Source organism: Lontra canadensis, unplaced genomic scaffold (genome assembly GCF_010015895.1).
Source record: "Lontra canadensis isolate GAN:19392208 unplaced genomic scaffold, GSC_riverotter_1.0 scaffold13, whole genome shotgun sequence".
NCBI classification, from domain to species: Eukaryota; Metazoa; Chordata; class Mammalia; order Carnivora; family Mustelidae; genus Lontra; species Lontra canadensis.
The window spans coordinates 7,442,372-7,463,801 of NW_022631007.1; the positions used below are offsets into that span (position 1 = coordinate 7,442,372).

Here is a 21,430-nt window from a genome sequence, read left to right on the forward strand (position 1 = left end):
CTCAGTCTGTTTTTTGAGATTGAGTCTTTTATGGTTTTTCTCCCTCCCGATCCCATCTTCTTTCATTTTTTTCTTTTCCTACCACCCAAACCCCCCATGTTGCATCTCCACTTCCTCATATCAGGGAGATCATATGATAGTTGTCTTTCTCGGACTGACTCACTTTGCTAAGCATAATACCCTCTAGTTCCATCTACATCGTTGCAAATGGCAAGATTTTGTTTCTTTTGATGGCTGCATAGTATTCCATTGTGTATATATACCACATCTTCTTTATCCATTCATCTGTTGATGGACATCTAGGTTCTTTCCATAGTTTGGCTATTGTGGACATTTACGCCAATTTATTATATCGTTTTTGTCTGCAGTTGACCTGCCTTCGGTATCATTATTTAAAACATAAACTTATATAAACTTATAATGTAGCAAAGGTTGTTTCATGTGTGTTTGTGTTTATGTGTGTACGTGTACATGTGTGCATGCACAAATCTGTTTATTCATTGTCTGGGATGACCATTTTCTGATGAGTTGGTGTTCTGTTGATAATATATACTTATGTCTTCTGCTTGTATCTACCGGGCTGTTGAATTTTTCTAAAAACTTGGATGACAAATGTTTATAGCATGTTTGAATCAACATTCCAGGACTGTCCTGAGCAGATTTTTCTGAAGTAGGGGAAATTTTTCTTCTGCATTCCTCAGATGTCCATTTATACACTCCTCCCTCCCCTCTTTACAGGCTCCCATAAAGGAAAGTTATATGAATCATATAAAAGAGTCAGTTAATTTGTCTGTCTCCCAGGAGGGCTTATATTTGAACAGAACTCAAGGTGAGCTCAATACTTAAGCAAAGCATCAATTCCCAGGAGTTAGATATTATGAGAAGAGACTGAGAAATTTCGAGGCAGGGAACTTTCTCTGCCATTAGAATTGGAGCTCTTTGAGGGAAAGGGGGTGTATGAATCATCTGTCCCGCTCTGGAGTCCAAGGCTGTGGACAGCGGGGAGACCCAGCCCTGCACTGGACCAGTTGGACAGAGTGAACTTTGAGCTGCATAGGACGCCCTGGGAAATGCAGAAAAGACAGTTTCGTCTGACTACTGAGTTTTCTTCAGTTATTCTTTTCTAAAAGATCTGTGTAACAATTTCTTTTAAAAATTGGTTAAATTGCATAAATAATTGGACTGAACAAAAAGCAGCAGCTAAATGGAAGTGTAACATAATTTCTCAGTTGCTAAGCTTCTGATTGTCTGCATATTCATTGTAGAAAAGTTGAAAATATGTCATCGTTTGCTGAAGAAAACAGATTGCCCACGGTCCCCCACCCCGAGAAAACTACTCTTGGCATCCATTCTATCACACACCCTCTGCCCTCATACACAGTCTTTTCCCTTCTTCTTCCTGTAACTTGTAAGCACGGTTTCTTCCAAAGCCTCAATTTGAATGGCTGTGTCAGGATTCCTGTTGTGGGTCCTTGAGTTTATTTTCTCATTCACTAATTTTACATACTAATTTTACTACCTAATCGTTCAAATTACAAGTGAGGATGTCTGTCAACGCATCATTTCCAAGTCTTGGCTCCCAGGCCTGAAGACATCCTCGGAGTTGATTCCCAGAAATAGAAATCAGTGAGCTCAGGGTTTGAATTATTTTCATGGCTCTTTGTACATATTGCCAACTTGCTTTCTCTTAAGTTTGTTCTGCTTCATAGTCCGCTGACAGCATATGAAGGGGCCCATTTGCTGGCCAGCCTGAATTTTCTCCTCCGTTTTTTGTTTATTTTTTAATTTGATATAACAAATTATTCCATTGCTGTTATTTACAACAGTTTTTTTTTTTTAATTAGGGAACTAGAGCAACTTGTCATTTCCTTTTCAGTAAGTTGTGTTTTGTTGTGTGTGATTTGTCTGTGTCTCTTACATTGTTTTCAAGAAGCTGTGTGATATTACATATCATGCGGTTCTTACTAGATTATATACTAAGAGACCTTAAGTACCCAGTACAATCTTATATTCTATAAATAATAACAGAGACAGTGGTTTGTTTTTGTTTTTTTGGTTTTTTTAAGACTTTGTTTCTTTAGAGAGCAAGAGCTTGGGAGAGGAGCAGAGGTAAAGGGAGAGAGAATCTCAAGCAGACTCCATGCTGAGCTCAGAGCCTGACTGGGGGCTCGATCGCATGACCCCAAGATCATGACCTGAGCCAAAATCAAGAGTTGGACGCTTAACTGACTGAGCCACCCATGTGCCTCAGTGTTTATGGGGAATTTCTTTCTTGCTGATGTTAATGGATAGAGATATTTTCTAAACGGTAGCTAAGAGCTGAAAGTTTTTTACAACAAAAGTAAATGATACGATGGGGTATTTTGGGGAAAGACTGAAGACAGGTTTTATTTATTTATGTATTTTAAATATTTTTTTTAGAATGGCTTTAGATTTGCAGAAAAATTGTGAAGCTCTACAGAAAGTTCCCATATAATCCACACCCATTTTCACCCAATTTTGACATCTTAACATTAGTATGGTGCATGTCTTACAATTAACAAGCTAGTATTGGCACATTATTAACCAAAGTCCATACTTTATTCATACTTTCCTAAGGTCCTTTTTGCATGCAGAATCTCATCTGGGATGCCATATAACATTTAGCCTTCGTATCTGCTTAGATCCCTGTGTCAGTGTAAGCTGCCATGACAAAACACCATAGACAGTGGTGTAAATAACAGAAATTTATATTCTTACAGTTCTAGAGGCTAGACATCCAAGTTCAAGATGCTAGCATGGCCAGTTTCTGGTGCAGAAGCTCTTCCTGGCCCGTGGATGGCTACGTTCTCACTGTGTCCTCACATGATAGGGAGAGATTGTGCCCCTCACAAGAGAGGGACACAAACTTAATCTTTGGTGTCTTACCTTCTAAGGGCAGTAATGCCAGCATAAGGGCCCCACCCTTATGACCTCATTCAAACTACCTCTGAAAGGCCTCATCTCCAAATACTATCACGTGGAGATTTAGGGTTTCCACATATGAATTTGAGTGGGGGCAAAATTCAGTCTGTAGCAGCTCCTCTTAGTAGTGATAGTTTTTATTTTATTTTTTTTAATTTTTAATGAAGAGTTGTAAAATATTATTTCTCAATGTCTGTGTGTATAAACATTAACTTCCTTTCATTTGCCCTCCTGTGATTCAGAAGCAGTGTTCAGCTAGCCACTAACATGATTTCTAAGCAAGTTTTAATTTAGGTGTATGAACCCATATTGTTTTCTGTAATTGGACAGTCTTGCTGTGGTTCCATTTTAAAATGTATATGTCATCATAGAGGGGAGTATGAGAAATTTCCATCCCAACCAGAGCTCACCAGCACAGAAGTTGCCTGCTGTCTGTAAATTAGTCAGACCTTGTTTGGGGCCTGCTTTACCCAATTGTCTGGCTCAGAATAACAGAGAAGAGCAGTAGGTAGAAATAAAGAAGCAGCTGGTTTTCTAGTTGACATAGAGTTGTCTGGAATAGGGCTCCCTACCTAGGTTGAAACTAATTGGCCATCATGCTGTGATGTAATTGTGGGTGTGCGCTTGGTGGCACCTACCTAATCTTAACTAACAAGGCTTGCTAATGATCAGCTCTGGTGACTTAGTGACAGGTGCAAGACATGGGTTCATGGTCTTGGATGTCTCAGGTAATGATGACTGGGGTACTTTTAACAATTGAAAAGTTATATATTCTGTGCTCAAAGGTGATATCACTGTGTGCATCTTATTAAATGGAAGAGCTCTATGTAATATGTCTTATTGAAAAGGGGTGTTTTTTAATCTCAGAAGTTAATTACCAGATGTAACAATTATTTCAACTTGATTTTCATTTTACTAGTATTTTTTTCATTAAAAAAATAATGAACTCTGTGAAGCACAGCTATTTCCCTTTGGAGTATTTAGAATGCACTTTGGCCTGTTTGGAATTTTTTTTTTTTTTTCAGGAGTCACTATTGGAGATAAGTGTTATACAATTAAGTATTCACTCTCAACTAATAAGCTGATAAATCACATCTCTGGAGATTTCTGATGTATTTACTGAATTCTTCCCATTTCAGTATAGGAAGGAATGTTTTAAAATAGAAAGTTCTTTACATTTGCTAATTTCCTCCTTCCTCTTCTGCAGTCATAAGTGATTTTTAGTTAAAAGTCATGGGAGTTAAATAGGCAAGAGGACTGTTTTCCATTTACTTTCAGGTTCTGTTCAAATTATGCAAAATGAAGACAGTCGGTGCTATGAATTGAAATCATTAGTGCATCAATTATTCTGTGATAACCAGCTGAGAATAGGCTGCAGCCTCCTTCCATTTTAAAGTTGGCTTCTCATTAGCTTATGTGAGAGATAAAATAATTTCATTCTAATTTATCTCTCTTTAAATGGACATTGTTCCCCTCTATTCGAGAGGAGAGCATTTTAATTTTGTAGTCATTTATAACACACAGGTCAAATACACAAGTTTTATTTCTAGGAATATATGTCTCCTCTATTATTTATGTCAGCATAGTTCCTTTATTCTAAGACACACTTTCTTTTTTCCCTACATCTTTTTGAGACCAAATAGACCACAAACATAGTAAAGATACCATCAAAAATCAGTAGGGAAAATAGAGTTATTGAGCAAATGGTCCTTGAAGAATAAACTACTTAGAAGAAACTAAAATTAGAGCTTTACTTCACTCTACTTCAAAACAAATTTCTTATAGATTATGTTTAGAATATTTTGAAAAACATGTAAAAAATGTCTAAGAATATGGGAAGGAAGAGTTTCAAGTTTTGAATTGGGAGGAAATTTCTTTCTTTTTTTTTTTTTTTAAGATTTTATTTATTTATTTGACAGCGAGAGAGACAGCAAGAACAGGAACATGAGCAGGGGGAGTAGGAGAGGGAAAGCAGGCTTCCCACCAAGCAGGGAGCCCGAAGGAGTGCTCCATCCCAGGACCCTGGAATCATGACCCGAGACAAAGGCAGATGCTTAAAGACTGAGCCACCCAGGCACCTCGGGAGTAGATTTCTAAGCACAGAAGCAATGAACATAATGTCAAATGAAGGCAAAGCAACACATTTTTTTTCCAGATCCTAATAGGTTATGTGGCAAAATAAAAAGGAAAAAGTATAAATTAGGAAAAAGGGGGTCACTTTTTTGTGATGAATAATACTGTAAGAAAAGTATAGACAAATTGAAAAAGTTCATCCACAGACAGTTGACAGAAAAAAAATCAGTGGCTAATAATTGTATGTCATGAACATTGTTAACCAAATAAAGACAAATTAAAATAATAACCTATTTTGCTCATTAATAAGATTGAAAAACTATCACTGTTATTGAGGATTTGGTGAAGTGGAAGTATACATAAACTTCTGATGGGATGCTATATTGGTACAAAGATTCCTGAAAAGTAATCTGATGGTCTGTATAAAGAGCTGTAAAAAGTTTATACCTTTTAATTTCATAACTGTCCATCTAGGAACCTTCCCAAGTTATAAATAACCAGGAATACAAAAAAGATCAACATAAGTATACTTATTGTGATGAAGTATTGGAAAATTGGAAACCACCTAAATGTCCAACAGCAGGTAAATAATTTAATAAATCATGATGCAATAGAATATTATAAAGCCATTAAAATGATACATTCAGAGGTTATTTTGATGGAATTAAATATTGGAAACGCTAGAATTAAACTTGAAAATCCTCGAGATAAAGATAGAAAATAGAATGCAGTATATTATGTATAATATGATTTCAGTTTTTTCCTTTATCTTTTTTTTTTTGCCTAAATTCTCTATACTGAGCATGCATTATTTATAGTAGAGAAAAGGAGTTATGAAGATATAAATATAGAGTAGCACATTTTCACGAGTATCTTCATACTGTCATCAATCTTAACTTACTGGTCTCCTGTAAATTCTAGGAGGGCAAGAATATCATCTGTCTGTCCCATTCCCAGCTTATCCTCAGTGTCTGAGATGATGCCTAGCACATCACAGTTACTCAGTAAATGTGTGTTTGTAAAGTGTGGGGTGGCTGGCCCAAGTAAAGACAAAGGCAAAGTGTGAATAGCCGAGTTATTGCTCCATCTCTAGAAGTGTGGGGTGGGTAGCAAAGAAAAGTCCAATTGGAAATCTGAGTACAGAGCTGGAAGGCAAAGTCTAGGCTTCAAATGAGAAAAGGGAAAACAGCCTTCAGAAGACTGAAAATGCAGGTCAGTAGGTGAAATACCCTGTGACATCCCACACGGAGACCAAGGTACCTGCATGAGATAGACGGGGGTTGTCTAGGAGCCCTCCAGGGCTCCTTCAGTCAGCTCTGGAAACAGGGAGATTTCATAGGCCATATTCTTTGATCACAAAGTAGTAATAAAGACTTAAAAAACTAAATAGGAGCCAAAGGAATGTACAATCCCAATAATCCCAAGCACTTGGAAATTTAACTCCCTGATTTAAGAGGAAATTAAAAAAAAAAACTGTATGAATTATCAGAGAGAACGCTCCATATCAAATCTGGGGGCTATGGCTAGATGATGTGTTTTTTATAATATGCCAAGAAAGTTTATGAAGTAAGTAACTTAAGCCCTCCGTTTAAGAAGCTATGAATGGAACAAATAAAATGTTAGAGGAAGGTAAAGATGAAAGCAAAATTTAATAAACCAAAAAAAGGAAATAATGATAGAATTGATCATTGAGGAATCTTGTTTTTGAAAAGACAAATCAAGTAGGCAAGCTTGTGACAGGTTTAACTAAGATTTAGAATTACTTGAAATAACAGATATGAAAAGGAATGGAAGGATTGGTGTGGAGGAAGCTAGCTCAACTTCTGGAAAGACCTGTGTTTGAGGGAGGATATCTTTTTCTGGTTTGAGAGATCACCCGGTTTCTCTGTGTGTGTTTTCATTAAAGTTTTGGAATGGTATTCTTAAAACCAAATTTTCTTCCTAAGAGAGAACATAGGGATTTTGTGATCCAAGGAATATTTAATATATAGTTTTTTAAGTTTTGAGTTCCTCTGATGTATTCCAACTCCTGCATCACTGTTGCATCCAAAGTCATAGAGTTGATGAGCTCTTACCAAGAGAACACTCATTTGCAGAATCCGTTTACCCAGGACTCCTGATCCTGTAACTTTGGAGGGAGGATTTCCCAGTGTAACTGACATTGTGCAGATTTTGATGAACCAGTTAATATAACTTTGAGGGTGGTATAGGTTCACTGGATGATATATACCAAGTGATCTGAACTCTGAACAAAGGGTCACATTGCTTCCTTTTCTCTCAAGTGATTTTGTGAAGTGTGATACACCAGTGGGTAAAAATATCTTAGGACTTGCTAACGAAAGACAGTGTGTGCAGAATCTGCTTTTCTAGCACATATTTTTATAGATGTTGAAAATGCTGTTGTCAAACAGTATTTTAAAAACTGTCAGGTGTGTGTGTGTTTTTCAAATGAGTTTTAAATAATTCAGTACTTATCCAGGTGGCAGAAAAATGACTTTATAAACTTGCAATGCTCTTTTGTACTGAATGTACAAGTAGAGTCTATAAATTAAAAATGAACACTATCCATCTTTTTACTAATAACCAGTGTAGTACTGATGGAAATTTGCTGTTATTAATGTTTTGGGTTTTTTTCTTCCCCATTAGAGAATTACCTTAAAGTCATTTCGTCATAGATGCTACATGTGTTCATGTAGAGAAATAGGTTTCTGAAAGCAAGCCTTGTCCGATTTCTCTAACCTGATGGTGATTCATGGCAGCCTCTCTCCCTCTGCTTTCCTCCTGTGAGCAGCGGAATGAAGGTAGAGTAGACAGGAAGGATGGTTTGCTTAGAAGAGCCCCCTCCTTCAAAAGTCTAATTGTCTGAGAAAGTAGGGGTCATAGATTATTATGAATCTTACCCACATTTCTCATGGACTCATTACTCAAAACTTACTTTTTTCCTGATCTTCCTGTTCCCAGTTTCTTCTTCTAAGGAGTGACAAGCCAACTGTTTATGTGAAAAGGCTGGATGGAACACACAGTTCTTGCAGATGAAGAATTGTGGCTTTTCTGAAGCAGAACAATTTTCTTCGTCATCATTACATGTGTTACTTGGTTTCGTTTTCTTCAGTTGTGTATTTTGTACTAATCATAGCGGTATTATTCATGTTTAGGAGTTATCAAATCTGGAATCTGATATTCTCAGAGTTAGGAATTAGATCACTTTCATGGCAAAAGATTTAAGGTGCGTTTGCAGGGACTGGGAGCCACCGGAGTCACAGCCACAGAAAATGGAGGGTTATGTTTAGGCAGTAGACACAGGGATGGTGAAAGCCCCTGTCTTGGAACGTTAAGTTGAATGCTTTTTGCATTGTGGCAGTCATTTTAAAGATTTGATGGAAGAAACAGTAAAAGTTCATTTAAAATTCATAAATTCCACTCCAGTGTTTCTCTGCGTACACTGCCTGTGATTGCTCTCAGGCATCTTGAGCACACTGATTATACACTGTTTGACACACATTGTTTGTAACGTATTTCAAGTGCTGCAGACTGACTTGTCCTGCGTCTGATTCATCAACGCTGTTGTTCGTGGTACGGGTGGAGGTAGATTGCCTAACGGAGGTAGATTGCCTAACTGATGAGAGAGGGGTTCTGCATGTGCTCCATATTATTCCAACTTCTTCCTCCTAGGACTTCGTCTTTAATGATGGCTAAAGTCTGGGTTTCATAGATTTTTGCATGTTAATTTCAGTTGAGTTTTCTTAAGGTCCAGCTCAGGATCAGTGGTAAAAAGAAAACTAGATGGGGAATGGGCAGCAAAAGATCTTAGAAAATAGTTAAAGGAGATTAAAATCACCTGGTAAAATAGAACTTTGGGTAGATTTGAAGAAGGTGCAGACTCTTTTTTGAAAAAGTTCACTGAGGAAGGCAACTTGGAAATCAGAGAATATTGTTTGGTTTTTGTGGAAGTGCCTTGAGAGTCAAAACGTGACCCATAGTATCACTAGACTTACATCACATAAACAGGTATCTGGTTCCCAGTCATAGTTTTAGAGTCTTGCTCCCACTGTTCCTCGCTGCAGATGATACATCCTAGTTAAACTTTCTCAGACAGCGTCTAAGGTAAGGACGGGCAGAAGGTGGATCCATCTGCGAGGGCATCCTGCGGATGGATCTGTCCTGGAGACCACCTTTCTGCACACATGTATTGACTACCATTCCCACTTTCTCCTTGCTCTCTATTTTATAACCTTGGCCCTTGGTTTTACTTCTCCAAATCTCAGTTCCTTATCTGTGAAATGGGACCAATAATAGTACCTGTCTTATGGACTTTCTGGGAGAATTTAAAAGATACACTGGGGAAAGCCCTGAGCTCAGTATCTTGCTCCTCAAAAGAGCTACCCCCAATTCAGTGCTCCCTGAGTTGTCTTCTGTGGGTGCAGGAAGAATAACTGAAGCTAGTCAGAGCATATCAAAGTCTTTAAGAGCTGTTTGAGTCCCACAAGCCCCTTGGAAGTACGTGCTAACAACTTACTGAATAAAATACCTGTCAATTTCAAAGAGCTCCTTAATAGAGAGAGCAAATAGTGTTTCTCAGTTAAAAAAGTGAGATGTTTAAATTTTTTTCTCACATTTTGCTTGATACCTACAATATGTCAGGCATTATATGGAATACTTCTATATGTATTTTCTCTCTTAATCCTTGCAATGTCATTACTATTATTTCCTGCACATGAGAAATAGAGCTGTATCTTATACAAAGTTGTAGGTTCTGAGAATTAGTTAGTTCAGTGATGTGAATGTCTGGATTAATAATTCTTCAATGTGGTGACATTCTTTTGACTCTATTATTGGAATCATCAAGTCCCCCATTCCACCTGGAGTCTTAGCTTACACTGGGACTGAGACAGTGCATCACAGAATTCCCCTTCAGACTTGGAGATCTGTTGGTTCTACATTGCCTCTGTCACCTTTGGATACTTTCATTGCAATTCCTCTAGTTATAGTTTAAAGAAGCCTGGCTCAAACCAACCTGATCAAAAGAAAGGACCACTGTTGGCTTACATAACTAAAATTTCCAGTGGTGCAAGTCAGCATTTTAGAGACATGAGATATGGTAGAATTTGTGTGGGCAAGCAAAGGCATCAGGATTTTGTCTCTTCTTGTGTTGGCTTCTGTGTTAGTTACTTATTGCCTGTAATACATGCTAAGTGTAGTGGCTTAAGAGAACACACACTTTTTATCTCATGGTGTTTGTGGAGCAGGAGGCTGGGCATGGTTTATCTGGGTCTTGCTGCAGGATTTTTCACAAGACTGCAACAAAGGTGTCAGCCAGCACTAAGGTCTCATCTGAAGGCTCGACCAGGGAAGGATCTGCTTACAGGCTCTGTTCATCAAAGAACACAGTTCCTTGTGGGTTGTTGGGTTCAGAGCTTTGCTGTCACCTGTCAGCCAGGGGCATACTCAGTTCCTTGCCACTGGAATCTCTTCATAGGTTAGCTCAGAGGATGGCAGGTTCCTTCATTAAAGTCAGCAAAAGAGTTCACTAGTAAGGCAGAAGTTACAGTCTTACATAACACAGGAGCAGAAGTGGCATGCTGAATGCCATTTTGAAGCAAGTGACAGGTCCCACCCATGTGCAGGAAGAAAGGATTGTAAAAGGTAATGAATACCAGGAATCAGGGGTCCTCAGGGCCCATCCTAGAATCTGCCCACCACAGCTTCATTCTTCACATGCAGAAGCTCTCCCACATGGAAGCAGAGTTGACCACAAGCTCCCATCTTACATCATCTTAGGGCAAGTGGCAATTCTAGAGAAAATAGAGCAGCTTGTCTCTTCAGCTTCCATATATGTACCTGGAACCTACCAACTGGGATTCCTGGCTGAACACATTAGAAATCAGTTCTGGCAAACTTAACCACAGAAGGACTAATTGGAAGGCTATCGCTTTCTAGAATTGTTGAGAATACTGAAGCACTGGGCTGGAAACACCTGAGAGAACTGGATGGACCCCAGACACTGCTTCACTGGTCTTTTATCACTAGGTTCTCAAGATTCATGAGGCCCTCTGCCTGTGTACAAGCTGCAAGGAAGGGAGATGAGGGAATATCTTCCTGCCCTGGGGCTCTGTTGGAAGTGGGACTATTTCTTTGACCATGGCAGTGCTCTGAGATGAGCTCATATGGGTCTCGTGGCTTCCACAGATGTTCAGCCTAGCAGGTTGCACTGCATACATGGATTTTCCTCCCTAGGCTGTTTTCAAAACTGTGTTGCTGGTGGGACTGTGCTCCTGTGCCTTCTAGGCTTCCCAGCAAAGCTGCTGCAGGAACCTATGTGATCTCAATGGCACACCCAGGTCTCAGAGTCAGGCAGTTAGGTGGGGCATTCCGAGTCAGAATTTTGATTCAGACCAGATTTAACCACAAGTAGAATTTAATTTTTCTGAAATTGTAGGCTATCTTTATGATCCAGTTTTGTTTCCCAGTCTTTCTGTTAGATCTATTGATTTGGGGATTACCTTAACTCTTTACTGTTGTCATCGTTGGCCATGTGTATATGACTTTCTTGGATATGTGGGTACACTAACTGAATTATCGGGTTTTTATAAGTCCAAAGAACTTGTAAATCTTTTGAAGTAATCTCACATGTTTCCTTGCATGAATTTTCCAAGTCATACTTACTCTCTTGCAATATTACATTAGAATATATTAAGACCAACTTACCAAGAAGGGAAACAGATGTCACTTCTATGGGGTAACTTGTAGGGTAGAGTGTTCCCTATACTGCAAATGTTTTTCTTAATGGCCTGTTATGGCAGCTGTACTCTCACCATTAGAATTTGAGCTTTGGCTGAGATGAGTAGACCTCAACACATTAAAATCACCTAGGGAATTAACAAAACCAGAAAATAACCAAAGAAAATAACATCAGGGTCCTATGTCTAGAGCAGTTTTGAAGATTTTTCAGGGGTGGAGTCCAAGGAGCTTTAACTTTTAAACCTCTTTAAGAGATTCTCATGTCCAACCCATGTTGAGAAGGGGTAAATAACAGTGGATCTAGACTCCCCGATGGCAAGGGCAGCCCATCTACTCATGTTATGGTGGCTGGGAAGAATGTGTAGAAGTATTTCCATGGTTCACAGTTGAGATCATTCCCTGCTGCCCTTTCTTCCTTGTGTGTCCCTGTGATGACCCCTGTTAACCAAGGTCATTTATGCCAGTCTCTTCTTGCAAACTCAGAGAGCCCTGCTAGCAAAGGGCCATGGAATTTCCCAGTATCCACACTGCTTCTGCAGACCTCTCCATAAGACTGAGCTCCCAGGAACATTTATTTGCTTCATAACAGTAGCACATGTTAAAATCAGGCTATAAACAATCCAACTTCTCTTTCATTTTATATTTACTTTCTGGAGGTGATGTGCAAATAATCATTCATGTGGTATACAGAAATATTTTTGTCTATAGTAATAGCAGATGGCAGAGCATTTTTCACGCGCCAAGTTGCATTCCCTCTACCACAGTGCAATGTGGAAGTGATCATGGCCCCTTTCAAATATTCTAACTCCCCATGTGCCTTTCAGTCATGGTGGGAAGTTTTCTTGTGTATCAGTTCAATATGTTGTAGATTTACTTGGAATCCTTGGAATTTGTACATAGTGTAGTCACATGGGAAGTACTTTGAAAAGAAATATTTTTGAGGCCTAATGAGCAAAGGTCATCCATTCAACAAACATTTAATAAGCATTTGCTATGTGCTAAGCCAGTGGTTTTCCACTGGGAGAGGTGGCTTAGTCCCTAGGAAGGAGTTTGGAAATTTGCTGGGTTGTGTTTTGTTATCATAATGATTAGTTGGGGTGCTACTGGCATTTGGTATAGAAGAGCCAGAGGTCCTAACTGCCTTACACTGTGCAGGACAGTTGCCCACGAGAATGATCCTACATAACTCCCCCCTCCCCACGTCTGTCAAAAGAATATTTATTAGGTGAACAAGCTGTTTATGACTATCTGAGCCTAAAACCTAATTATGCTTTTCATATAAACACAAAGATGTGTGTGTGTGTGTGTGTGTGTGTGTGTGTGTGTGTGTGTGTTTTCTGGCATGGATTTAGTATACGATGACTTTTTCCAGGAAAATTGTAAATTGAATTGTAAATGTAACTTAAGGGAAAATGTACTTCATTCTTTTTGGAATCAAAGTTATTTTCCCTCGCATAAAGTCTTGTCACTGATGGAGCCCTGCATGGGGTCTTTGAGTCACAGAAAGCCCAACTGTATCTGTCTGAATTTATTCTTCCAACCTACATCCAGATTCCATACATCAGGGTAAGCAAAGGATTATTTTCTGTGTCTTCTGGTGGTGTTACATGTAAAATCATTCCTATTGTTCCACTGGATCACTTGTGAAAATTTTTCCTTACATTACAGCCAGGGTATTATGTTGAGTTGAGATTGTGTTTGTGTATGTGTCTGTGTTTTAAAACGGATGTGTTTATAAATTCCGTTTCAAGAAAACCGAGGGAGCATTACAAACTGTTGGGGTTTAAGGGGGCATTGGCTTGAGCCATAGGGTTGAGAGCCATTAGATTATGCAACAGGGCAACTTGTAGATAAGTCAGCAGCCGAGGAAAGACCTGGATGCTAGGCGAATGCAGAGGAGACTTTGCAGAAATCAGACGATCACCCCCTACCCTGTCCCACAGGAACAAATGCACTGGCCAAGAGTATGACTGGGGAGGCTGTTTTGCTAGGGCTTAGCTGGGTGGAGTGGAGGGCAAAGGAAGTCAAGAAGGCGAAAGCATAGCTTTTGTAAATGGCTCAAGCTTGGGGGGCGGTAGGGCTGGGGGCTGGAGTAGAGAGCTAAACCTAAGGGATAGACAGAGTCATGTGGAGGATGCAACAGGCCTTGCTTGTGTTTTATTTTATTGTGTTTTATTCTTGCTTGTGTTTTATTATTGGTAGCACTGGAGAGCTACCAAGAGGCTTATGGACTGGGAGGAGGCTTGCTCATTAGAGACAAGTGGTTGTCACAGCCATGAACCTGAACCGGGCTGGAGCAGGGCAAGCGGGTCTGAGCAAGGGAGAGACCTGAGCTAAGACCCTGGCAGCTGGGACAGTCAGTGAAGGTGCACTTTGGTCCTGAAGCTGTGTCAGACCCAGGCTTCAGTCCCAGGTAGTCTAACTCCAGTTCTGTGTTCTCAAACACTCGCCTGGATTACCTGAGAGGCTGGGGTGTGTGTGAAGGTACATGCCAGATGGAGAGAGTTTCAGCACGTGATAGCTCCTGAAGAGTGAATATGGGAAGTGAGGTCATGTGACATGTCTGGCAAGGAGAGGAACCCAGGCCTCACTTCTGGAATTGCATTGACTCTTTTCATGTCCCTGCCCCAATTAAGTGTGTGTGTGTGTGTGTGTGTGGCGGGGGGGGGGGTTGCTTATTTATTTTGCATGTAAAATAAAACTTACCTGTTGCTTTCAGCGTATTTGGCACACCTCTCATTTCGTTTTGAAAATCTGAGTAACCACAACAGACTCTGAAGAAACTGAGTAATCCTGCCGAGCTACAGATTTCATCTGGAGTGCTATTTAAAAACACTTGCCGGTGCCAAGTGGGGGAAAGCATTCTTCACGATTTACCCTAACAACAACAAAAATATTTAGATTTATCCACCACTGATGAGAGTAATACTAGTTTTTAAATGACGGCCTTGCCCAATTTCTGTGCCCTTTATATTTGAAAAATAATAATGCAGTTACTAAAACACTAGTATAAGAAATTTGGAAAATAGGGGAGTGTTACTCCCCCCCCACACACACACACATTATCTGTGCTATTTTAATGTATTTCCTTTAAATCTTATTTTTAGGGGTGCCTGGGTGGCTCAGTGAGTTAAGCATCTGGCTTGGGCTCAGGTCATGATCTCAGGGTCCTTGGATCGAGCCCCACATCAGGCTCCCTGCTCAGCGGGGAGCCTGCTTCTCCCTCTTCCACTCCCCCTGCTTGTGTTCCCTCTCTCGCTCTTTTTCTGTCAAATGAATAAATTTAAAAAATGTTTTTAAAAAAATCTTAATTTTAGATATGTGTGTGTTCGTATGTGTGTAATGTGTTTTATGTTATACACATAAAGATATAGTGTATACAGATAGTCCAGAAATCCAATAAAGTGAGATATGAGAACAATATTTTGAACCATCCTTCCCCTCAATTTCTAACTTAGTACCCAGCTACCTACCTACTCAATATGATATTAGATGCCTTTACTTAGTTGTCTTGAAGGTATCTCTCCATAAACAGATCAATACCAAGCCTTGTATTCTCCCCACCCAGGCCTCTCCTCTTCCCGGTATCCCCCATCCCAGTAACGAGTTCCACTGTCCATCTTGTTGCACAAGCCAGTAGCCTAGATTTTCTCCTTCCCGCACCCCTCACGTGGAGTCCATCCTAGGTTCCTCCCCTTCCCTGCACCCTCCATGTGGAGTCCATCCTTGATTCTCCCCTTCCCACACCCCCTCACGTGGAGTCCTTCTGCAAGTTCTTTGATCTCTGCTGCCAGAATAGACTTGTCCGCATTCACTTCTCTCTGCCTCTGCTGCGACCACCTCCTTCCAGCTGCCATCATTCTCTGCCTGAGCTATGTCAGCCTCCTTACTGGTCTGCTCCACTGGCCATCTTGCTTCTCTAGAGTCTGCTCTCCCAGTGGACAGAATAGGTCACTTTTAAAAATTCTCACATTAAAAATTCTTCTGTGGCCTCCCACTATACTCAGGAAACAACCCAAATTCTTCTCCATGGTACATAAGGCCTATAGGATCTGGCTTTTGCCTATCTTTCCAAATTCATCTCAGGCCATAGGATGTCCTTACGCTACCTCACTGTGCTCCAGTCAACTAAAAGACACTAAAAGAACTAAAAGTTCTTCCCAGCCTCGCAGCTTTTCCCTGTGGGAAGCTCCCCACTTCCCCTTGGGCATGCAAACTCCAAATGCCACGGATATCACTTTAATTTAATTTAATTTAATTGATTTATTTGAAAGAGAGAGAGCGAGCAAGCATGAGCAGGGGGAAGGAACAGAGGGAGAAGGAGAAGCAGACTCCCTGCTGAGCAAGGAGCCCAATGCGGGGCTTGATCCCAGGACCCTGGGATCATGACCTGAGCTGAAGGCAGACACCTAACCAAGTGAGCCACCCAGGCACCCCATATGGATGTCACTTTTAATGCCACTTAAGGAGCCATCTCAGACCACTCTAAGAAAAGTAGACTCACTTATACTCAGCACAATTTAGAGTTAGAGAGAGAGAGATTTTGTGTGTGTGTGTGTGTGTGTGTGCGTTCACACATGTGTGCTCCCACCAGATTGCAAGCTCCATGAGGCAGTGACCTTATTTGTGTAATAACCAGTCAGTAAGCATTTGTTGAATGAACGAATGCTACCTTCTTGAACCAACTCATGAAATTCTCTCGCTGCTGGGCTGAGGAGCATGGAATTGAGAGTCAAGGAGTGGCTAGGTGTCATCTGTTCTCTTGGAGGCTCTTTTGCAGAAGAGGCTTTTTCTCCCTTTGCAATACCCTTGTTTTTCTCCAAATCATGTTTGTCTGGAACTCAAATCAAAGTCAGTGGTCAGCTCCCAGCCCTGGGCTGGAGGTTGGAACCATGTTTAATAAATCAACATGGATATTAGAGGTTGCATGGCCAATACTGCAGTTCCTCCCTTGAAAGGGAATATAATATTGGAAGGGGGATAGTTTTTACTTCTGCAGCCAAAGGTGGCAGGAACGGGGTGTGCCAGGGAATGCGGTAAAGAGAAAGAGCATATAGACCGAGTCTCTCCCACATTGTCATTGCCAAAGACACACAGTGGCATAGTCATTGAAGAAAGCATCCAGGACAGAAACCAGATGGTATAAGAACAGTTTATCTTGGGAAGAAGCAAATCCTATCAAGGTCTTTGCTAGTGGCATGAATGTTCAAAGCCTGAAAACTTCTTGCTACGTCTTGTTGTTGTAATGCCAGTTTATTAAGACCATTGATTAAGATCCCCAAACAGTGTAGAACCTATGATCAGCGAAGTCCCTGCCTGGTATAAACTGCTTTTACTGAAGGAAATTATGGGACATATGATACAATAGACCACTTCTAGCCGACCCCCTCTTCCCTTACCTTGTTCGTTTGCCTTGTCTAACACTGTGTCTCCATCAAATTACGTCCTTAATGAGGCCATTTGCCCTGCATACACCATGAGATTATGTCTTAGATTAATACATTTTCCTGCTTTCTGAACTATCCCTGAGATGCCAGCTTCTTCAGCTGTGGAAAGAATTTGCCATTTAGCAGAGGAGGAACTTTATAGCTTGTCACAGCTTTCAATCATAGCTTTCGCTTTTGATTCTTTAACAGTGGCACATGGGAGCAGGAACATTTTGCATAACCACTTAGCTCAACCTTCCAAGTCGCCTCTGAAAGGAGCGAGGAGCAGTTTACGCTGGCATGATAGGAAAGAACACTCTGTACTGGTGTTAATAATATCTGCATATAGTTTGCATAACTGAAATCCACAATCATCTTCCCTCCAGCTTTATTGCAATATATTTGACATGTAACACACAATAATACCTATAATAGCTTCATCTTAGTTTTGCTCCAAAATTACTTTTCTCCCATCACTGTCCCTTATAAGTAATGTGTACCAACATTGATTTGATTTTAACTTCTTGCTTTTTTCCTTTAGTCTTTTTTTTTTCCCTACAAACATGAATTGAACCCCCATTCTGTGTCCATGCTCTGTCTCTGGTCCAGAGAACAAAAAATGACAGCCGAAGGTTTTTCCGAATTGTAGAAAAACATGAGACCTCAGATGGAGAAAGCACCGTGAATCTCAAGGAGGGTAAAGAAAATAAATCTACAACTGGAGTGACTGTAGCATAGTGACAGTATACCCAAAATAAGGAGAAAGTCTTAAAAGCCAAGAGAAAAGACAGATGAGTGACTGTCCAGCTTATATGTCTCAGCAGTAGCAGTTGACCCTATACCTATCATTCAAGGAGGAGGCTGACTTAAAGACCTTTTCAGATATACAGAGAATGGCAGAATTTTCTACCTCAGACTCGAACTGAAAGAATGACTAACAGTCAGACTTTAGCAGGAAGGAGATTGAACCAGGACTATGTTACACCAGTACAGAAGAGTGGCGCCTCAGTGAGATTGGGCTCATTAATAATCATCTAAACAAAATGGCTGCCCCTGTCTGAGGATTTGAGGACAAACAAGATGTTTTTCCAACTGAGTGTGTAGCTACTTAGACTTGGCGCGGAGGTTTGGAATTCTTCTGTGTGTGATGGATGATTTTCACTTCAGGCAAGGGTCTGGAATTCAAGCCATCCATGATCATCTTAAAATTATAGGTGACATAGTTTGTGTATGTGTAATTTTTCTGCAGACAGGATTCATGTCTTTCATCAGACATTTTAAGGGGCTTAGAACCTGAGCAAGCTTAAGGACTACTGGATCAAGATATTGTCCCTGTCGAAATGAAATTACATTGGTACCTGCCCCAAAGTTGAGGAACGATGATCTGAATTGAATATCGGATCTCTGTGGCACTCTTGAGACCCCAGACGAATGATATTTCTTCTCCTTGTCGTCCATCCGCACAGAGCACAACCTGTGTGACTGTTCATGGGTACAGTGTATCTTACCAATCACAGTGAGGATTTGATTATAGCTCTTAGGATTTCTGAAGGGAGTTACTATTGAGCTCTCAGAAGAAATAAAGCTTATAAGTGACCAATTTGGGGATATAATGATAGGTTTAGTGCTGCTGTTTTGTTCAAGGAGAGCGTGTTTTATGTAACACATTGTCCAGGTATGTGGGATGGGGAGGGGTGTTGTGTTTAATCAGTCTCTCTCCTGATGAGATTTGATACTAAAACAACAATTAATTGGTGACCGTGCATAACTTGTGTTTTTGTAATACAGCCATAATGTATGCTAGAAATGTGCATTTTATATGTAATTTTACTTCCACTTCTCTGTTTCTTCAGTAGTTACTTTTTGAGTGCCAGTGTCAGGCCATTTACTGCATGAGTAAGGCCATGGGTATAGGGTTGAATATGGTGATGCTGTCCCTGAGGATTACTTCGAATCAGGAGGGCAGGTGACAAGCCGTCACCAAATCCTCAGTCCCAGCCTAAGACCCAGTCAGGTCCAGGGGAAGCCGTTTTCCTGAGAGCCTGCCACATGGGGATCAGCTGCAGGTGTGACTCAGAACAGTGTGCATGCTTGGAGGACAGCAGCAGGCTGTCCCAAACCATACAAACATTTAGGCTGTAACTCAGGCACGGGCCTCCTCAGACAGCACAAACATCAAAACGCTTGTTTTCCGTGTATAGTGATGACCCTAAAAGCATAGTCTGCTTCTGAAGCCGTTATCGGTCTTCCTCCGAAGCCCAGGCAGGGAGGGCCTCCTTGTACCTCCACAGCACCCCAGGGGCAGGGATGAAACACCCTAGCCCTGGGACAGGGGCTTCCTGTCCTGTTGGGAAGGAGACCATCTGCAGTTCCATTTCCTTTCTGAGGACACGGGTGTCCCTTAGAGGGCCCAAGCGGTGGTTTGTCAAATGTTTACCAAAGGCACAGAGAAAGTTAATACGCCTCTTAAAATGGGCCCGGATTTCCTTCTTCGTTGATGGCATCTCCCTTTTTTTGTGTGTCATGTTGAGGAATTCTCAGTTTGGAGCAGATCATAGTCTCTTCTGTTTTAACAGAAGAACACCCATATACAGCTTAAATGTAGGGATAAGGACAGCTAGGGTTTTGAAATGGGACTTCTGTGAAAATTTGGAACGTTGGGTGATAATGTAGTCTGGTCTCTGAACGGCCAGCTTTCCATCCCTGGTTATTTGCAATTGCATTAGGACAATTAGATTCTAACTCAAACTTCTGCAGACTCATTTAGAGAGAGAAGAAATTCATTTCACTGTATTGTACTCTAAATTGTAAATGAGGCTCAGGACTGATTGTTTAATAGGCTGGGGTTTTAAATTGAAATTTTCTCCCATGTTATTTTACATCTATATGATTCACCATAAAGATTGGTTTAAAAATGTTGATGCTGTTTTATTCTTTTCAGTTAAATCGAGGTTACTATTTTAAAAAAAAAAGTATTCTGGCTGCTTTTTTGTATCCCTCAAACTATCACTTTCTTTGCCATTCCTAGAACTATTTGAAGAGTTTATTGTAACCTAAAAATAGAGTAAAGTAAGCACAATTTTATTTATTTATTTATTTATTTATTTGAAAAGTTGAAGAAGAGCACAGTTCATGCTATCCTTCCCTGAAAAATGGGAACCTGAGCGTCTGATCCCGTGTTTCTATTATCAGGTTATACATACTTTGAGGTAAACCTATGTGATGAAAGGAATAGCTCTCTTGAAGGAATGACTGTGTGAAGCGTGTGTGTGCATATGCATGGAAGCACACACACTGTCACTTGCCGTGTGTGTGGACGTTTGCAAGAGCTTGCCTGGGCTACAGTGGGTTTGAACTGTCCGATGGAACAAACAGCAGTGCCTTCCTGTCCATAGAAGAGAGACAAAAGCCTCTCGTCTGTTCTTCTCCAACTGGTCTTTTTGCTGCTTCTCCAGGGCCTTTGCTGCAGGGGGAGGGGAAGGGTGTTGGCTCCGATTCTAGGTCTCCTGGGCTGGGTGTGAGGGGTGGGTGGGGTCCACATTATCAGGCCCCGAACTCCATCCCTGCCCTGGCTCCCTCGGTGTTCTAAGTTGAAGATGTAGTGGGTTTAACTTGCCTTCAGTCCTGGGACTCTTGGATCATTCATTCAGCCCATATTCGAGTGTCCCGTGCCAGGCACAGCCCAAGGAGCATGCAGCACATATGTGAAAGCTGCAGAATTCACCGTGCCCCGGGAGTTTACATCAGCTCCTTAATAACTTTCGGTTGCTCCCACTTCTGGAGTGAGGGTCATTTCCGCAAGCTGTGAAGTATTCATGCATTTGACCTTTTTTGTTTTTGCTTTTAGTCCCTAATGTAGCATAACAGATGAGTAAGAAGACATCATTGCTGCCCTCAGGGAATTTGTGAGAGAGACAGACTGGCAATGTGTAAATGTGTCCCAACCCAGCAGGCCGCAAACAGACTATAGGAAATGCAGAAGCAGTGACTGGGGGAAGGTGGAAGGAAAGAGGGACATATCTTTGTGGCAGGGGTGGCTGCCATTCAGCTCCCCTTGTGGTCACCTGTGAGATGGAGGGGGTCTGGCCGTGGAGCAAGGAGATGGGCTGCATAGGACATGAGAGTGGGAGGAAGGGATGAGCAAGGCCAAGTGCCCAGAGACCTCGACTGTAAGCAGACGGGTCACTAAATGTCCCTGGTTGGCGGTGACATGACATCCTCACTGTTCTGGAACAGCTGATGGCAGAGTG

The 21,430-nt window shown here is 41.0% G+C and overlaps 1 protein-coding gene across 1 annotated transcript in view; it reads left to right on the plus strand.

Annotated features, from left to right (window-relative positions):
- RHBDD1 (rhomboid domain containing 1) overlaps positions 1–21,430 on the plus strand; it is a 122,924-nt gene that overhangs the window by 40,087 nt on the left and 61,407 nt on the right. The window lies entirely within an intron of this gene.